The sequence below is a fragment of the Xenopus tropicalis genome, chromosome 9, assembly GCF_000004195.4.
Source record: "Xenopus tropicalis strain Nigerian chromosome 9, UCB_Xtro_10.0, whole genome shotgun sequence".
In the NCBI taxonomy this organism is placed as follows: Eukaryota; Metazoa; Chordata; class Amphibia; order Anura; family Pipidae; genus Xenopus; species Xenopus tropicalis.
This window is the reverse complement of record NC_030685.2, coordinates 35,598,737-35,618,349: the sequence shown is the minus strand read 5'-3', so window position 1 is coordinate 35,618,349 and position 19,613 is coordinate 35,598,737. Positions and strand designations below refer to the sequence as shown.

Below are 19,613 nucleotides of genomic sequence, written 5' to 3'. Positions count from 1 at the left end.
AAAAGGTATACATGGAACAATCCACTTATTTGGTGAAGTTGCTTAGCAAGCCAATCTTTTCTCTGTTTGCCCCTGAGACTTGATTTATGGGAGTCAAAAGAAAAGCCGACTGAGACTGAAAGGGCTAAATTGTCAGCTTTTATCTGCCCTTGTGTGGTCAGCTTAAGGCTACTGCCATTAAAATTCCTAATAACACATTTCTTTTTTAAACTACTTTTTAGTCACTAACTTCCAAAAACATCCTTACCCCCCCCCCCTTCCCTTCTCATAATATGTTGCAATCCCATTATAAGAAGGAATGGGGGGGATGATATGTCGTCACTGGGGCATGGTTAGCCAAATGGGCAGTAAATTATACTTTCTATAACAGAAACAACTCAACAGGAAGTAAATGGTACTTTCTATGGCAGACACAACTCATTAGGATTTACAACAGCCTTGATAGAGAGACATTTTACATCTAGGCAGTCATGTTGATTGATTACTATGAACCTTTATTTATATAGCTCAGACATATTCCACAGAAAATTCTTCAGTCCGTTCTCCAGTGAAGCTTACAGGCTAAAATCCCTTTTACATTTATACTGTGGGCAACAAGTACTAGGTGCCATATTAGGCAAAGATCTGCTCGTTTGGCATATCTTAGCAAGCTTAAGACTCCAGAGCTGCAAGGTAGGCAATGCTCTCTACAGCAAGGAGAACTACACAGTTTAAACATTAATATTATAAAATTATATAAAAGACTGGAACTTACACCTATAAAAAGCTAATAAATGGCTAGTCGACTGGATAAACAGCATTAGATTCCTCAGTCTGGCACTCTTCCAGCCATCACATATATGTAAAAATGATTGTTTTTACAGTGCAATGCTAGCCATTCGACCAGAGTGGTCTGAGACCTCAAAGATGACAAGCACTTCGATGGCCAATTTTTCACTCTCTTTTTCTAGGACGGAAAACATTTCCTCCAGAAATAAAATGCTGCATGAAATGACTAGCACCTGCTGCACACGCATTCCATAGATTTCAATTAAGCCTCAACCAGCACTTCAAAATATACAACCTCCTCCTACAACAAAGTGTTTAGAGCTATTATTAAACTGTCTTCCCAGTACAAGAGCAGATGCAAGAGAGGTGTGGCGCATCTTCTATCAGCTGCCAGGATGGGACAGTGATGACAGAAGGAGATGAGGCACACATGGACGCTGATATGCATCTTGTTTCTAAATGAAATTGTTGCAGTGATATTTTTATTTTATAAACAATTACATTGTGGAAGAAATTGTGTCTGAGTTCATATATAACACTGTTACTTTTCAAACAAGGTTTGGAGGGAAATCCGAATCATTTAAAGTTATTGTGCCTAAGGCTAATTTTTCATAAAAAACTCCATTCCCAAAACTCCTTCACAAAAGCTATGAGTTCAACCTGTAACACAGCTAAATACACAGGATGATCTGGTATGTTTTCTGCTCAATCAGCCCAGGAGCTGAACGGACAAAGGTGTACATGGGGCCTGTGCCTTTTCTTCACTTCCTCATCTGCTGGTGCAACATGAATTGGCCAAAAAGGTGCAATGGCTGATTTTTATATCTACCCAAACTGACTGATATCCATGGTACACAAATAACACCAGGTATTGGCGAGCCATTATACATGCACAGATAAACATACAAAACAAATTTTATCTGTATGTGTATGGCTATGTGTATATCAAAGGGTCAGTAAGCTGATTCTAAATACTACAGTCTGAAGAAAAAACTAAAACAAGTCTAGCTACAACCAGACAATATTTAACATACAAAAACATAGAGTTAGGCTTAAGGTGGCCATACATGGGCCGATTGTAGTTGATTCAGCAGCTTATCGGCCGTGTAGGGGCAGGAACGAGGGGCATGTCCGACCGATATCTGGCCTGAAATTGGCCAGATATCAATCGGGCAAGTTAAAAGATTAAGTCGAATTGGGGACCACATTGGCTCGTTGATGCGGTCCCCAAACCGATTGCTCCATTGCCGCCATTATAATTTGATCATTTGGCCCCAGGGCCAAACAATTGAATTAGCCTACATTTTCCCCGATATCGTAGGTGGGGATATCAGGAGAAGATCCGCTCGCTTGGCGACCTCGCCAAGTGAGCAGATGTTCACATGTATAGACACCTTTAGGGAACCTAACAAAATAGTACACAGCTGATCCTGTGCATTGTAATGGAATGACAATAGATTCTTCTCTTTCTTCTCCATGCTGCACTTGTGACATTTCTTTGTATTTTGTGATTGTTGTAAAAGTCGCCATAATTGATAAGAAAGCCTTTGTATTTTTAAAAAGACTCTAAGCAACAGCCAGAATAACATACCTCTCCCCATGCATTCAGTCTCATGTCATTTTTTCAGCTACAAATGACATGAGACTGAATGCAGGGGTAAAGGCAAGTTACTATTTAGAGTAATTTTTAATATCTAATAAAAAACAAGGGGTTTGCTTATTCTAAAAGGAAGTAACTTTTGGCTACCATGGGAGGTAATCCAGATACACTGCAACATATGTTAACTTTCTTTAATATTCCTGTTAAATTCCAAAAGACAACACATAGACAACTTCAGTGAACTACCATGCGGCCTTTGTAGAAAGTTTTGAGGTATCAATCTAATATCAATGGAAAATTTCTCTTGATGAAATAGAAGAGAAACCATATTGTTCTTTATCATTGAGTAAAAAAGTAGCTTAAAATGATTTTTCTCCCATTTTTCTTTTTCAATTGCAATTATAGTGGGCAGAAACCGCTACAGAAATAAAAGCCAGCACAATGTTGGAAGCTTTTGTATGCAGATGCCAATTTAATGGCAGTTGCATGCTTAAAAATGCGAGCACTCCTTAAATATGAAATGAAAAATGATATTTCCAAGTCTTTCTTTGTACTCATTAATTCCACATTCCAAATGTGATTATAGAAGGCTGAATACTTTATTAAAGACACATTATCTTTGTAAGCAAGCTGAAGCTTTTAAGTAAAAGGCAATTAGACCTGGCACTATTTAAAAGCACTAGTGATGCATGCTGAATACCTATGCAAATTGTGATTTCCTACACAGGAACACAAGCATTTAAGCTGAATTAGCTTTAAAATGCTTAATTCCATCTAAACAAAGAGTTATGTCTTCTACTGGAACAGTAGAAAATCGATCTTTCACACGAATAAAAGTCGAGGATTCTCTTTAGTCACTTGGCAAGGTCTAACAGACACAGTACGTCCCAACTTCTTTTTCTAAATATTAAATCAGTGTTGGGCTTTATTAAAACACTGTTTATGCCAAATAAAGAGAAGATAGAAAACAAAGTATTTTGCTCAAAAATGATATTTTTTCATGATCCCCACTACATATCATTAGCCCTATAGCCAGAGTGCCAATGCCCCCCATGCTTAGGCTTCATTACCGGGGAAATTTTAAACAACTTCTGGGGCTACTGGACCCTTCCTGCCTAGTATGCCAACCTACATGCATTCAGTTAAGGAATTCACGTTCTGTACCTACTTGCTGATTTGTAATATAAAGGAAACCATTTCAGGTATTGAACAGGTTGCTCAGTTTTTTTATTAGGACACCATAATGTGAAATAATGTATTGCATTACTTTATAAGTGCCACAACAGCACACAGCTCTTTAAAGAGAGTTACATAGACAGGGGTTCAATACCTAATAGAGATGGGCTGAGAGTTCATGACAATCAGACAGAGCACCATTCCTGAAGAGCAAAGAGAAGAAACATGAACAGAAACAGCAGCATGTATTGTACCTCCAAGGCACTACTTAAAATAGTGTTAACGCAGGAAAGTTTTGTTTAGTACTGGAAATAGGTTCTCAGATTGTACCTATTCCCCACAATGAACAATTCCAGCTCAATGAGATGATATAAAAAATGTCATGTAAAATGACAATTTGACTGTACTGGGTTTATATTGAGTTACAGAGCCAGCAAACACCTGTAAAAAACTACCATTTATATATTTGCATACATGCAACCAGATAACACTAATGGTTCCCCATACTTTATGCCTTGGTAAACCAATGGATTACAATACAAAAACCTGCTGCAAATAATTTCAATTAATTTGTACTGGGATGCTTTCTGTGGTCAGGGCCAAGATGTCCCAAACAAGAGGCTTAGCAGTAATTTTAAAGGAGGACAAAGCCCAAGAGTGTATGCTTACATGTATTTAATTTATGAATAAGGATTTTATTTAGCTAGTTTGTGTGCTTGCATGATGCCCTTCTTGTGATATGGAGGAAAGAGTGTCCTATTTGTATTACAGTACGGGACCCATTATCCAGAATGCTTGGGACCTGGGCTTTTCTGGATAAGGAGGTCTTTACGTAATTTGGATCTCCTACCTTAAGTCTGCTAATAAAATTATTTAAACAGTAATTAAACCCAATAGGATTGTTTTGGCTTCAATAAGGATTAATTAGATCTTAGTTGGGATCAAGTACAAGCTACTGTTTTATTATTACAGAGAAAAAGGAAATCATTTTAAAAAATGTGAATTATTTGATTAAAATGGAGTCTATGGGAGATGGCCTTTCCGTAATTCGGAACTTTCTGGATAATGGGTTTCCGGATAAGGGGTCCGATACCTGTACCACCAATTCTCTGGTTAATTTAATAAGCAGTGCTAAACAAGCAGTATATGCTACAGTAGATATTAAGTAACATGGGACTTTGCCAAAATGAATTTGTTGCAGTAGGGGCCTGCATTTGGGGTCCATTAAATGAGTCCCATTGGGTTTAGGCGACTACACGCAAACTTACAGGAACTAAACTTTTTTGCAGCTCCCTTCCACTAATACACCTGCACAGAAAGGATGAAAACAACCCAGATTATCTGTATTGCCTTGATGTATTATTATGATGGATGAGATTCAGGGCACCACATTGATTTCTGTAATGTTAGGAAACTGTTAAGCTCCATTTTTGGAATTCTTTTGCATTGCACTTACTGTTCAATTAATAACTTCAGTTGATTTGAATAATGTATTAGTATAATATTACATTGGTATACTGCAGAAGCAGGTGATTAAAGAATCATTTCCAAGCAACAGAATCATTTACGATTACCTTTGCCAACACTAATAAAACAGAATGTCCTAGTGCATATAAACAAAACAAAAAAACATTAAAAAGCTGGGGTATTTGGCACTGGTTCATATTTATATTCTATAAGATCAGTGAAACAGCTCTGTGGAGGCCCTAACATCCACTGGATCAACTACTTTTTAGATATAATGTTTTTATCCAGGTCTTTTAGAAAAATTTAAACAATCATGGATTAATTAGATTTTAAAAGACTCGCTTACAGAAGCAAGTGCAATGTGTAACACTGGCTTCTATGTAAATACTACAGGTATGGGACCCGTTATCCGGAAACCTGTTATCCAGAAAGTCTCGAATTATGGAAAGGGCATCTCCCATAGACTCTATTTTAAGGAAATATTTTGAGATTTTTTTTAAATATTCCCCTTTTCGCTGTAATAATAAAACAATACCTTGTACAGGTATGGGAGCCCTTATCTGGAAACCCGTTATCCAGAAAGTTCCAAATTACGAAAAGGCTATCTCCCATAGACCATTATAAACAAATTTTTTAAAATGATTTCCTTTTTCTCTGTAATAATAAAACAGTACTTTGTACTTGATCTACGTGATATACTCGAGTATAAGCATAGTATAGCCTAGTTTTTCAGCACCCAAAATGAGCTGAAAAAGTCACCCTCAGCTTATACTTGAGTTGGGTGCCATGGGTCCCTCCTTTGTGTGCCAATTAGGCCACCGGCAACCAGACCCTCCAGTGCTGCTGCTTTGTTGCGCTAAGCTAACTTACTGCAGCAAACTAAGTGGGGGGGTTCAGTATTCCATAATGCCCATGGCCCGTGGCCACCTTCTTTACCAGGCAGCATCTTTAATTTAAATAAATCCCAAAAGTCTGTTTGCCCCTTTAGTTTGCTGTCCCATATTTTTTTTTTAATCTTTATGCCTGAACTGTCCCCTTCTCTCTATGCTCTACCCACAGGCATCCTTCTTTAGAATATTGCTGCAACTTTTTCACCTCCAATTGCTTCATCTACCATCCTCACCTCTCCCATTCTGCACTAGATATTGCACTTTATATTCTTTATAAACTGTATATAGTTTGTGTTTCAGTTTGGTTGCTGATTGAACTAAGGGGGTAGTACTCTTAAGGTATCATTGTTGATACCGTATTGTTTTTGTTGACCCTCTTCTCTGCTTACAGAGGTAGTTTACTGTTTTTCTTTAAAATAAATATTTAAAAACATGTACCCCACTGATGCCTCATTTAGTGTAATTTTATTGGTATTTATTTTGATTTTTGAAACTTAGCAGTAGCTGCTGTATTTCCCACCCTAGGCTTATACTAGAATCAATAAGTTTTTCCAGTTTTCTTAGGTTAAATTAGGTACCTCGGCTTATATTCGGATCAGCTTATACTCGAGTATATATGGTAATCCTTTTTGGAGACAAAACAAGCCTATTGTGTTTATTCAATATTTAAATGATTTTTAGCAGACTTAAGTTATGCAGATCCAAATTATGGAAAGATCCCTTATCCGGAAAACCCCAGGTCCCGAGCATTCTGGGTAACAGGTCCCATACCTGTACTTGATCCCAACTAAGATATAATTAATCCTTATTGGTGGCAAAACAATCCTAACTGTACAAGTATGGGACCCATTATCCAGAATTCTCGGGACCTGAGGTTTTCCGATCTTTCCGTAATTCGGATCTTCTAACTTAAGTTTATTAAAAAATCATTTAATCATTAAATAAACCCAATAGGATTGTTTTGCCTGTAATAAGGATTAACTATAATGTTAATTGGGATCAAGTACAGGTATGGGATCTGTTTTATTATTACAGAGAAAAAGGGAAATAATTTTCAAAAATGTGAATTATTTTATTAAAATGAAGTCTATGGGAAATGGCCTTTCCGTAATTCAGAACTTTCTGGATAATGGGTTCCCGGATAAGGCGTCAGATACCTGTACTAGAAAACATATTTATACCAATATATATTTCTTATACCTTGAACGTAGCACCAATGCACTGATTCAGTCTGTTATGCAGACCTTTCTACAAGTAGCCATGAAAGTACTACCAGGTGATGCTTCCAAGGTTCTCTTTGCATGTTGTTTGTCTTACATACAAAAGTGACTTTTGCAAAAGCTCGCAAACAGCAAGGAACTGGTAACATTGCAACAAACTGGTAATGTAGTTCACTATGTTAAGGCTCCCTATGCTGGCCTGGTGTGAGATTTCAACATTCCCAAGTTCATAACAGGAAATGAGAGCCTAACTGTAGAAACATACCAATCAGGAGGTGAAATGCTTCACTTAGGCAATCAGGACACATTCTACCAGTAGCTGTTGTGGAATGTAAAGCATATTTAGTTACAAGAGGTCAATCAGTGAAGTAACTAAGCTTTAAGATATGCTGATATTTTCTGGTAGATGCCAAAGTTAGAATAAAGTTCTCTAGCTGAATATATGATGGTGAGATGGTTCCCTAGGCAGGGCACTTGAATCTGATTTATAGGTATATGGCAGACAAAAAATAAAAGGGGATCATAGGACTTGCTTTGACAGGATGTGAAGTTACACATGAAGATTATTTTCTACAGCCGATAAGACTCACTTACTAAATCACTGCAAATCAGCACAGTTTGCCTTGTTTTACCCACAATGCTACAGTTTGCCTTGTTTTACCCTCAATGCCAGTACAGGTATCGGACCCCTTATCCGGAAACCCGTTATCCAGAAAGCTCCGAATTACGGAATGCCCGTCTCCCATAGACTCCATTTTAATCAAATAATTCAGAATTTTAAAACTGATTTCCTTTTTCTATGTAGAAATAAAACAGAACCTTGTAATTGATTCCAACTAAGATATAATTAATCCTTATTGGATGCAAAACAATCCTATTGGGTTTAATTAATGTTTTATTGATTTTTTATTAGACTTAAGGTATTGAGATCCAAATTACGGAAAGACCCCTTATCCGGAATACCCTTGGTCCCGAGCATTCTGGATAATGGGTCCTATACCTGTATTCCATTGGTTGCAAAGTTCTGTGACTTTCAGGAGGCACAAAGATTCACTTGGTCAACTGGGTGAAAATTGCACATGCAAAATAAAGGGCAGCACTTGGTGGGACAACGGCATTCACTGCAATTTAACTAGCACAATATTGATTACTTATAGGCACAACACACAAAAGGAGTCTTGTACTTTGTTTGTATGTTCCTGTTTGCATGGGTTTATTCATTTTTATACACTCCAAAAATATACAGGCAGATTTACTGGCTCCTGATAATAACTGGCCATAGTTTGTGTGAATGTGATAGGGGCACTAGATTGTAAGCTCCACTACAGCAGGGACTGATGTGAATGATGGTAATCTCTGTAAAGCACTGCCCTATATTTTGGTACTGTCTGAATAAAGGCTAATAATAATAAAACCTGGTCATGGCAGGTGTTAAGTACTAGGGACCCTTGTGAATGTGCCTCATGCATTAAAGTTTAAACTGGTGGCAAACTGGTGCATGACATTAGTGCATGAGCACAAATATGCATTTGGTTTTGGTGGCAATTCTGCACACAGTGTTGCTCCTGCCAATTGTAAATGAGTCCTTATATTAGCAAGGCTTGAAACGCTTTAGAAAAAGTGGAGGGGCAAAAATACTGAAATGGCACAGCATCCAAAGTTGCAGCCTGTCCTGTGCCAAGGTTGGATACAAATATACAGTATAATACAAGTACATACAAAACACGTACCATAAATATACTGTAAATTATGTCCTATTAATTGGTGCTTGGTGATGACATTTCTGGCACATCTCTCACTGAGAGATGTATAAATCATGCTCCCTGTTGGAAAATATGGGGTCTTCTGCCTTCACCCTTGCACTTTTATACAATCATGCAACTCTGAGGTGACATAATGTCCTTATATTTTACAGTGGGAGGTCACTTTAGAGCTGCTTTGTAGATCTAAAGTGGATTACGGATATTGGGCCAATTCATCACACCACAATATGCTTTATTCCTTGGCTACTCAAGGATGGTGCTTTCTGTGGCATGTTGATGATGTCCAACAAAACAAACTTGGGCAATGTATATAAAGATTGGCAACCATGCTGGTAGTGTCAAATGTCACACAATGGAAGAGACCCAAGATGCAGAGCAGAGAGAGTTAGAGCTGTACAGAACAGTAGGAATCGGTCAATGTCTATATAGGGTTACACTATCCAAGTCTGATGTTAATACAGGTTTGCAGCAGCGTGTCAGGGCTCGAACAAAGGAGATATCCTCTTCAAATAAACTGTGAATCCTAGAGGTTCATGTATTTTTGCCACACACAAATATTTAAATTGTGATAATTTTCCTCAATAAACAATTGAGCAAGCATATGTTCTTGATGTTTGATGTTTAACTGGGTTCTTGTGATCTCGTTTTTAGACGTGTGTGAAAAATAGATAACACCTAAGCAGAAATATTAAAAATTTAAAAGGGTTCACTGTATAGTGTGCCAAGTGGACTAGAAAACATCAGGGTTCAAGAGCTGCATACCTGCATACTGCTACGGCTCAGGCCCCAGTAAACTTTAAAGGACTTTAGCTGGTATACCAAGTCTTGTCCTGCAGGAGTTTTTGTCTGACTTTTGTTACAAAGGTACAAATGCTCTCAGCAGAAGTTTATTACCAAATGCAAAACATAAAAATAGAAATTTTTACAAAACCTCTGTTCCTCTTATGATTTATGTGGCAGTTTCTCTTTTTCGCTTTTAACTTATTTAAGGTATTTTATACCTTTCTTTTTATTATTCCATCTAGAGTCCCCGTTTCATATCTATATCTGTTAAATTGGAAACTCCATTACCTAACCCTCAGATTATGTAGATTTTAAACTCTTGTTTATTCCAAGACAGGGGTAATGACAGAAAATCAGTCACTTGGAATGGTTCAATATAAATAATGATGGGTACATTGTTTTTTCTTTATCTACGTTACTGTTCTATATAAGACAAGTGCATCTTAGTTTAAATGTAGTGGGGTTGCCAGCACCTGTCTGAATTGGCAGTCCCTTGATGCTGAGACTACAATACAAGTCATGATAAATTACCTTTGAACCACTAAAGTGATACAGACTATATCTATGAACTGATGCTGCTGTACTCAGCAGTGTGAACTTCTCATGGACATTAAATCAATTTATCAAAACAATGGAAGATTCTATGCAAACTCAGATCACTGACCTTTCACTAATTAAGAATATTAATTTAAGGTCTGATTTACTAAATCCAGTCAAGTAATACAGAACATTAGAATAATCAAGCATCCCCAAATACATTCTGAACTGCGCTCCTACATCTCACTTCCCCCTTTTATTTTATGGATATTAAGAATTACAACAATGGATCTCATAGAGCTAGGACAAATGATAACAAATTAAAAGGCATGAACTTTCTAAATTCAGCCTATTTCTTATAGCAGAAACCAGAATTATATGGAAAATCAATCCCCCTTTAAGTAATTACCAAAAGCACAAAGTAGTAGACCTAAAAAATTCCATAATAAACACATTCAGCATATGGACTTAATACATTTAAAAGAAAAAAAAAGTTCTACCTAAACCTGAATTATCATTATATTTAAATCAGTAACTGATTTAATTGAGGTAAAACACATGGTGATATGACATAAAAAATATACAGTATAAAATGCACACCAAATACAAGCTAGGGCCAACATGTATACCTAAATACACAATACCCAGTATAAAATGCATAATAATTAAAAGCTAGTGCCAACATGTATACCTAAATAAATACCCAGTATAAAATGCATAATAACTAAAAGCTAGTGCCAACATGTATACCTAAATACACAATACCCAGTATAAAATGCATAATAACTAAAAGCTAGGGCCAACATGAATACCTACATAAACAATACACACATTTAAATGTTTTTTATAACTTTAAATAAAATGGGTTTAGTATGAGATTATTGTTGTACTTTAGTGTCAATACCAGCGTGCAAAATGTATAAGGAATTATAAATACTTTATACATACATAGTTATTACAAACTATGTATGTATAAAGTATTTATAATACTCTACGTATATAGTACCTACTTTACTTTCAACAAACTATGTATGTATAAAGTATTTATAATACTCTACGTATATAGTACCTACTTTACTTTCAACAGTCAGCACAGCAAGATAATACATTGTAACAACATACAATTATATAAATATATTAAAAAGCAAACCTTTTTTTAATATCTAGAAGGTCTGGATTTGTTCCTTACATTCTTATCAGCTACTGCATTTCCTGAAACCTGCAACAAATCCAAAGAAAGAGATATAGTTGGAAAATTGGTAAAACTTGGGTACCAAACCCAGACAAAGCCTGGAGACAGGTTTTTTGGGGGGGTTTGGATGCAACAGAACCCTAGTAGCAGTACCTAGAGGGAACATTTTCTTTCCGTTTTGCTTCACACAAACCTGCAGTTGACCTCCTATAGCAAAGGGGCAACAGAAAACAGCAAGCTTGAAACCTAATTTTGGGTTTGACAGTCACCACATCACTGAAAGCAATTTTCATGCTACACTGTTGCAAAGCTATCCAATATCAAATCAGGCCCAGCTGGCTGTAGTGAAAGCAATTTGTACTACATATCCATGCTTCATAGATATCGGTTTTGGCGAGATTCTAAGTCTGGCTGGTTGGATCAAATCAAAGATATAAAATCATAGCGCTGTTTTGAATACTTAAGGTAAAACAGCTGACTGGAACTTACTGGTCAGTCAAGGGTGGCCCATGAGGTTCAGAGTGAGAATAAACCCAGATAATTCAATTCACAGCAGACCACTGTACTAACTGTGTAGCTGATCAGTGCTTAAAGGGAACCCCACAAAATTAAAAAAAAATGAAAAAGCAATTTTTTAATATATATATACAATATAAAAGTCTATATATTATGCAGTATGTTATTCATTTGCTAATGCTGTTAATAAAGGGCATTAGAGTGGTAGGGAGGTTATTAAAATAGAAATGATATGGTCACTGCGAAAAATATTCATACAATATTTTTTATATTCCATAACTAACATTTATGCTCCTTTACAATAAAAAGTGTGGGTTTTTAAAATGTTTGTTGAATGTAAAAGTCAGTAATAATCACTCACACACTGAGACATTACTCAGATTTTGGGAACTATTCCTAGGAAAGTGCAAACAACGATATTGCTTGTATATTTCTCTCTCTGATGAGAATGTTTGCAGAACTGACTAGTACTAAACAATTCTGTCTGGAAAATCTGGAAAATAAAATGCCCCGGCCACAACCCTCAGAAGTATTTGGGTTTTTGTTGTGTAATTACACAAGTAGGAAGAGATGGCCCAGCCTTACAAATGTAGTATAGTCTCCCTGCTCCATTTGGCAAAAATTACTTTGCACACAGCTTTTTGGCTGCTTTATGTTTGTTTACACACTATGTATGGGTGGTTTACTTAATTACTTAAAGGTGAATGAACTAAAAAAAGAAAGTAAATAACACAGACCTAGTATAGTAACTAATTCGAATTATTCAGCCTAGGCAGTGTCAGTTCAGCACAGCAGTGCCACCAAGTAATAATATTTGTCATAATGAAATGAAACACCCATTCATTGGGCAAGATGCCTCTTTAATAGCAGGACAGATAATCACCAGGTTTTCTAGATGTACAGTCTATAATGCAGAAATTATAATGCTTTGAGTAATGGAACTGTACTGAAGCCAAAAAGTTTTTGGTTTCAATCAAGACAAATTTAAAAGATATGCAGTGTAGTGTTTAGCTTTGTAGGCCACAGAAATGTAAATGTACCATCTCATATATAATTTTCACAGTCATCAGTTTATTAATAAGGGGGTTGTTACAGTGTTACATTTCAGAATGTGTCTGTGTTGGTTGTAGGAAGGTAAAAAAATGATATTTAGGGTGTAAAGATACCCTCACGTGATATGGTTTAGTTGGTCAATTTGGGCAAATGTATGTATGTATAACTTTATTTATAGAACGCCACAAGGGTACTCAGCGCTGTACAATCTTACAAAATACAAAATTACACACAGGGAGGACAAGTGTTATAATAAATAAATACAATAAATATATATACATGCACAGGAAATAAGTGCCATGTGGTATGAGACACAGTAGGAACTGCAGGAACATGCAGGGAGACCAGTGAAGAAATATAGTGAGGAGCAGAGGAGTGAAGGGCTTTGAATGTTAGCAGAAGGATTTTGTAAGCTATCCTTTGCTTAAAGGAGAAGGAAAGGCAAAGTCACTTGGGGGTGCCAAAATGTTAGGCACCCCCAAGTGACTTAAATCACTTACCTTGTACCCCGGGCTGGTGCTCCTATTAGGAGAAAACAGCACCAGCCCGGGGTACCTGTAGCGCTTCCTCCTTCCTGCTTCGATCACGCGCATGCGCAGTAGAGTGAAAAAGCCGAACTTTAAAAGAGAAGTCGGCTTTTCACTCTAATGTGCATGCACCGGTCCCCGGAATTTGTCAGCAAAATGAAGCAGGAAGGAGGAAGCGCTCGTTACAGGTACCCCGGGATGGTGCTGTCTTCTCCTAACAGGGGCACCAGCCCGGGGTACAAGGTAAGCAATTAAAGTCACTTGGGGGTGCCTAACATTTTGGCACCCCCGTGACTTAGCCTTTCCTTGTCCTTTAACAGGCAACCATGCAAGAGAGCTTAATTGAGGCTGAGGCTGCAGGGGAGAGAGGTGGGAGTCTGGCTGGTTAGTAGGAGATTGCAGTAATCTAAGCAGAAAAGGATAAGGGCATGTATTAGTGTTTTAGCTGTTACAAACGATTGACTGATTATTACTGTTTGGAACAATTAGCAACAAGTTAGATACAATCACTCAGAAGAAGGAATTTGGTTGGGTGATGGGCTTCATGGGTTGTTGTATATTGTGTATACCAAATATGGATTTATGGTGCCATCTACATAAATATCCTGATTAATTGTGATATGAACACAGTATTACTTAGCACCTGTACATAAAGGTGCACCTATTACTTAGCACCTGGACAGTAAAAAAAAATATAGAACCTATTTATAGCTTGTATTTTGCTGCAGAATTACAACAAGCGTTAAGAAAAAATACTTATTTTTCTATTCAGACCCAATCCTATTCATATTACAGTTTCTCATTCAAACCTCTGCCTGGTTGATACAACCATACAGCTGCTAAAATTCCAAACTGGAGAGTTGCTGACCAGAAAGCTAAATTATTAAAAAAAAATGCAAATAAAAGCTGCATATCAGAACGCCACTGTCTACAACATACTAAAAGTTAATTTAAAGGTGAATAACCCCTTTAAGGCATCTTGTGTGGCAGATACATTGCTAGAAGAGGTGGCTACAGCTCAAGGACCTGGTCACTGTCCTGTTCTAATCTGCTGCAGATTTAACATAAAAAAAACCTACCAGCTGCACAGAAGTTCTCTTTATTTTATACAGAATGCAATGTTCACTGCCTGCTTGTTTTGTGCAAGCTTTTTACACAGTACACATCATACCCAATTCAGAACAAACTTCATATGATGCTTCCGTCCAGCAGCAATTTGATGGCATTTGCAATCATGTTCTATCATGTTGCCACCACACACAACTCTCTTTGTGGAACTATGGCAATATATGGCATAACAATTTAACTGAGAATGCTTCTTTCTTTGAGGTGGCACAGCAAGCCAGTGCTTTGGAACTCTATGAACTTTTAGTTATTGTTTCATACTTCGCAGCTGTCAGACACACACAAAAAAATTAATAACAGTCTAATGTGTAATGTTCTTAAACAAAATTAGAGGATAAAGTCAAGCCCTTGTGATAGTGCTGATATAATGGCAACTCCTTTCCTGTACATTGGTTTAGAAGGTTTCCTATTAAATAATGGGCAATTCAGCTTCTCAACGCCAGCTAAAATAAAAAAAAAACATACTGCTGACTACTAGGCTTACAAAAATAACTTGATTAATGGAAACTAACTCTTTAAGTGCTGTAGTTCAACTAGACTACAGAGCTAGGACTAACATACCATTGGACCTGCAAGTTTGTTTTTAATCTATATTGTATTTACTGCCAACACACAAAATCTTCAAGCAGGGCCATTTAACTGCAGGCCTGCACATTATATGGACCAAGGGCTACATAGCCATCTTTTTAGGACATCATTTTATAACAGTATGGTTCCCACACAGGTGGGAAAGTAGAGGACGTCTTACCTACATAGGAAATTTGACATACCAGAGTATTCCTTAATAACCCTCTTGTCTACATATTTTACAGCATTATATTTGGATGTGTCACTGTAAGGTTATGGTTATTAACCCAATAACAGTCCTAGTAAGACCTGGAATGAAACTGAAAATAGACCCTGGGATATGAGGTACACAGAGGCCCAAACAGCTCCTCACCAGCCCACTAAATAGTGACTGCCTATGGCATCTAACAGCAGCCCCTCTGGTACTTGCCAGAATTAACAGTTTGAAAATCCGGGCCTGGTCCCAGACCAAGTGACATTTACAGTCTTTTATTTCTCTCTCCCACAGACAAACACAAGGGCCAGGTCTACTAGTTGCCAGTCATCCCCAGGGCCGGATTTGTCTTCTGGGCGCCCGGAGGCGAGGCCGCCCCTGTTGGTCGCCCCCCCCCGCGCGACCCCCCCCGCCAGCTGCGAGTGCGCATGCGCCCCTTTAAACTTAAAGTAAAATACTGCAAGTAACATGAAATATCACTAAGCCCCCCTTTCGCCATATTATAATGAACAAGAGCAGGCCCTAGTTGGTATTAAAGGAATATCCTTTCACATTATATTTCAGGCATGGGATATTTGCTTATGAGCTTCTGAAATAGAGTTGGAACATACTGAATCAATGACAAATTAGTTGAATCTACTTTATAGCAAGGCAGTCCACTGGCCCTCCACCTGCCTTGAAGAGTGAAGCCCACAGAAGGCTGCTTGGAATTGCACTTAACAGCTGAAGGGCTATGACATTGACATCCTTGTCCTACTCTGCAAAGCTATTTGGCGCCAACCTGTCTCTGACAAGGGCTGACTGCCTTTTTCAAATATTAATGACAAAATTTGAAAGTGAGTGTTTTCAAGAGAACTGTGATATACTTAACATTTAATACCTTGAAACTTCTTTCAACTACAGTGTTTAGCTTTGGCTCCCGACATTTCATCCTTGGTTTGATTTGTGTCTACAATAGGTTCCTTAGCAAAGATTGCTGTTATTATACTGCTTTGGAAAGAGTTCACCAGCATAATAAAGACCTCCCTTGCCTTTATCTGATCACTAAGTTTTTTTTTCTTAATAGTGATTGTATTTCCCGCAGTCCGCTTTTAAAGATTTATATGTTTCTTGCCCATTGCGGCTGCCATTTTGGATATGTATACGTAATAAAGATGGCACAGCATCACTAAATGTTCAAAGATCCAGCCTCTCCCTAGGCACAAGCACACTAAGAAACAGCAGTGTTGGTACGGGTGGAGTGGTGAAGGCTGGAGCGATGGTTAGCATATTGGTTACTATTGGTGCGTGCTCCGTAGTGGGAGGGATATGAAGGATCTTTGTTGGTGAGTGCTCCTGCTCTGTTGTGTTCTTCCAAAATACTTTCTACTGCGCATGGACTTCCCACTGGTCTTTTCAGTCTTGGTGCAGGAGCATAGACTTATGGGTATTTTTATTAAAGAACTAAGTGGGGTTTTTTTTCTATGCGGCCAATGCATTTCTTTGGTTTTTCTAAGTCGCACAAAGTTACCAGCAAGTCATACATTACATAATACATTATTGTTAAAGTTTCAATGTACCAATTCCCATAGAACTGTACAAAATGAGTGAATATAAATTACCAAAATTGTATTATCCCACAATATCCTGTTATCTAGTTATCCTGTTATCTAGTGGTCACATTAAACATATAAAACATACCTGAACTGCCCATAAGATAGAGAAAAAAATTAACACCCATACAAATACAAACTTTATAATGTTGATGATGTGTGTGGACACAATATTCTGCCCTTGAGTATCCTTTAGGCTTTGTACACATGGGCTGTTGATGCATTTTCCGTGCAGTTTGGTCCTATGCTTTATACCGCACAGTAACTAGTGAACATACTGAGAAATGGACCATTGGTGATAGCAGAAAAAACAGGTGTTTCTCTATTGTTTATTGGAGTTCAGGTTTGGTCTGTGTCCCTGTGGCTACAGATATGCTAGGGAGAATAACATGCGCTAACACATGCATGCTTATTTACTGGAGAACATAAGAGCTGTTGGGTATATATATAAATATATATATATATATATATATATATATATATATATATATATATATATATATATATGGGTATATGTGCTGTTATGGCTATGGCACACTGTGCAGTCAATAATCCTTGGTCTAAAGGGGGTTGCTTTCTGTTGACCTGAATAGAAAGGGTGTGGATTTTTCTTTCGCCAGCATTAATCATTATTGCTCCCTATTTATGTCATTGAGACAAAGTCTGTACAGACAATTACTGGGTGCCATTATCACTGAGGAGAACTCTGTGTGCTAGTGTGTTCTAAACAGTTCTAAACAAATCAAAAACAAAGGCTAGGTTGTCAGTACAGACACTACAGTCCTGGATCAACTGCCTGTTTGCCTCTTTATGTTAACAGTTGCATCCAGACAACTAAAGCAGGATGTGGACGCTAAAGAATTATGAAATATATACAAGAAGCTGTCCCTTTAAATAGAAAACGCTGAAGACTGGAGAACATATACAAAGGAGGAGCATATCCGTTAGCAGCTCTAAAGTCTGTCTTTCGTCGTGGGTGGCTGGTCGACGCCATTGTCACTTCATTAAGGGCTTCAGGAGAAAATGGCAAATGTTATATAACCAGCAGATATCATTGTTCTCATTGTGATCATTACTAACGTCAAACTCTGTTTTGTCTTCCGCTGCACAGCAGTGGAATCATGAGGCACAATACCACTCTCTGAGAAAGACATTTTAATGTGTCTGGGCCTATTTGTTCTCTGAGCGCTCTCATGACAACCTACATATTGCATGCAGCCAGCATATTGAACTTCAGAAAAACCTAACATTACATATCTGTTCCATTTTCTTATGAGTGGTTACCTTGCCAACCATAATTAGTACCCACTTGGATGTACTACACTAGCATATGCACCTCTGCACAAACACAATATTTATAGTCTATATTTAGCAGTTCTTAAAGCTCAATAACCTGTTTGGCTTCCACAAATAAATAATGATACCAGATTATCTTATAGACTAAACTGAGGAACATGTTTTTCCATGAAACATTATTTTGAATAAAATGTTCCCAAGTATGGGCTGGATACAAGTCTTGGCTCATAATAGCTGGAGGGATCACAGTCATAAACTGTTAAAGGGGTTGTTCACCTTTAAATTAACTTTTACTATGTGGTAAAGAGTGCTATTCTGAGGCAATTTGCAATCCATCTTCATTTTTATTATTTGTGTGTTTTTTTCAATTATTGAGCTTTCTGTTCATTACCCCTTCACCCAACCACATTTTAGCAGCTATCTGGTTGCTACCCTAGCAACCCAGTAGTGGTATAAATAAGGGAAAGGAATATGGATAGTAGGGAGTCTAAATATAAAGATAAGTAATACAAAGTAACAATAAAATTGTAGCCTTAGAGCTGAAAGCTGGAAAGTGTCAATAAAGGAAATAAAATAATTAAAAAACCATGCAAAATAAAAAGTAAAGACCAATTGAAAAGTATTGTCCATTCTATAACATACTAAAAGTTACATTATATAGGTTATATAGGTTATTTTTACATATACCGAATCAGCCTGAAGAGCTTTTGTTTCTCATCTACTGAGCTGCAATGCTCCATCTGTCCCAAAACACCAACTTACTGCCTCAAAGTGAATTTGCATTTTGTATTCCCTAATTTCAGTTTACACTTCAATTTACCATGTACCTACCGACAAGACAACCAACAGAACCAATGGACTGATTTGTGCAAATCAACTGTGATCTGACAGGGCAGTAGGGTGGTACATATACCTGATATTGTAGTGGTCCATGTTTGATCCGCCACAAACCCTGAAGAGATTACGAATGTTGTGCCTAATTTAGTGTAGTGCTCACACAGACAGGGACTGCAATCAAGTCTTTCACCCTTAAATGAATGGGTATTTCTATTGTCTGCAACATATTTAGCATTGTTTTTGCTTTTTTTTTTATAATAGCGTCATGCTGGATGAATTTCTCTGCTTATTTAATTATCAAGGGATTCATTAATTTTCAAGGGAGTTAGTTGGTTGCACATTTCCTGCATTCCCTGCAGTTTTACAGACTGCTCTATTTGTATTGAAACCTATGGGCTTATTGAGAGATTGAGAAATGAGTTGCTTGGCAAGTATTTATAACACCGGATCGGTATCCAGTTGCACAATCCCTTATATTGTTGTATAATAA

General features: G+C 37.4%; 1 protein-coding gene across 5 annotated transcripts in view; it reads right to left on the bottom strand.

Moving 5' to 3' along the window:
* mrtfb (myocardin related transcription factor B) overlaps nucleotides 1–19,613 on the bottom strand; it is a 187,754-nt gene that overhangs the window by 127,695 nt on the left and 40,446 nt on the right. For all 5 annotated transcript variants that reach the window (XM_012970561.3, XM_031892741.1, XM_031892742.1 and 2 more), the window contains one exon: nucleotides 11,355–11,423. The gene's annotated coding sequence lies outside the window, so the exon portion shown is untranslated. The remainder of the gene's footprint in view (nucleotides 1–11,354; nucleotides 11,424–19,613) is intronic.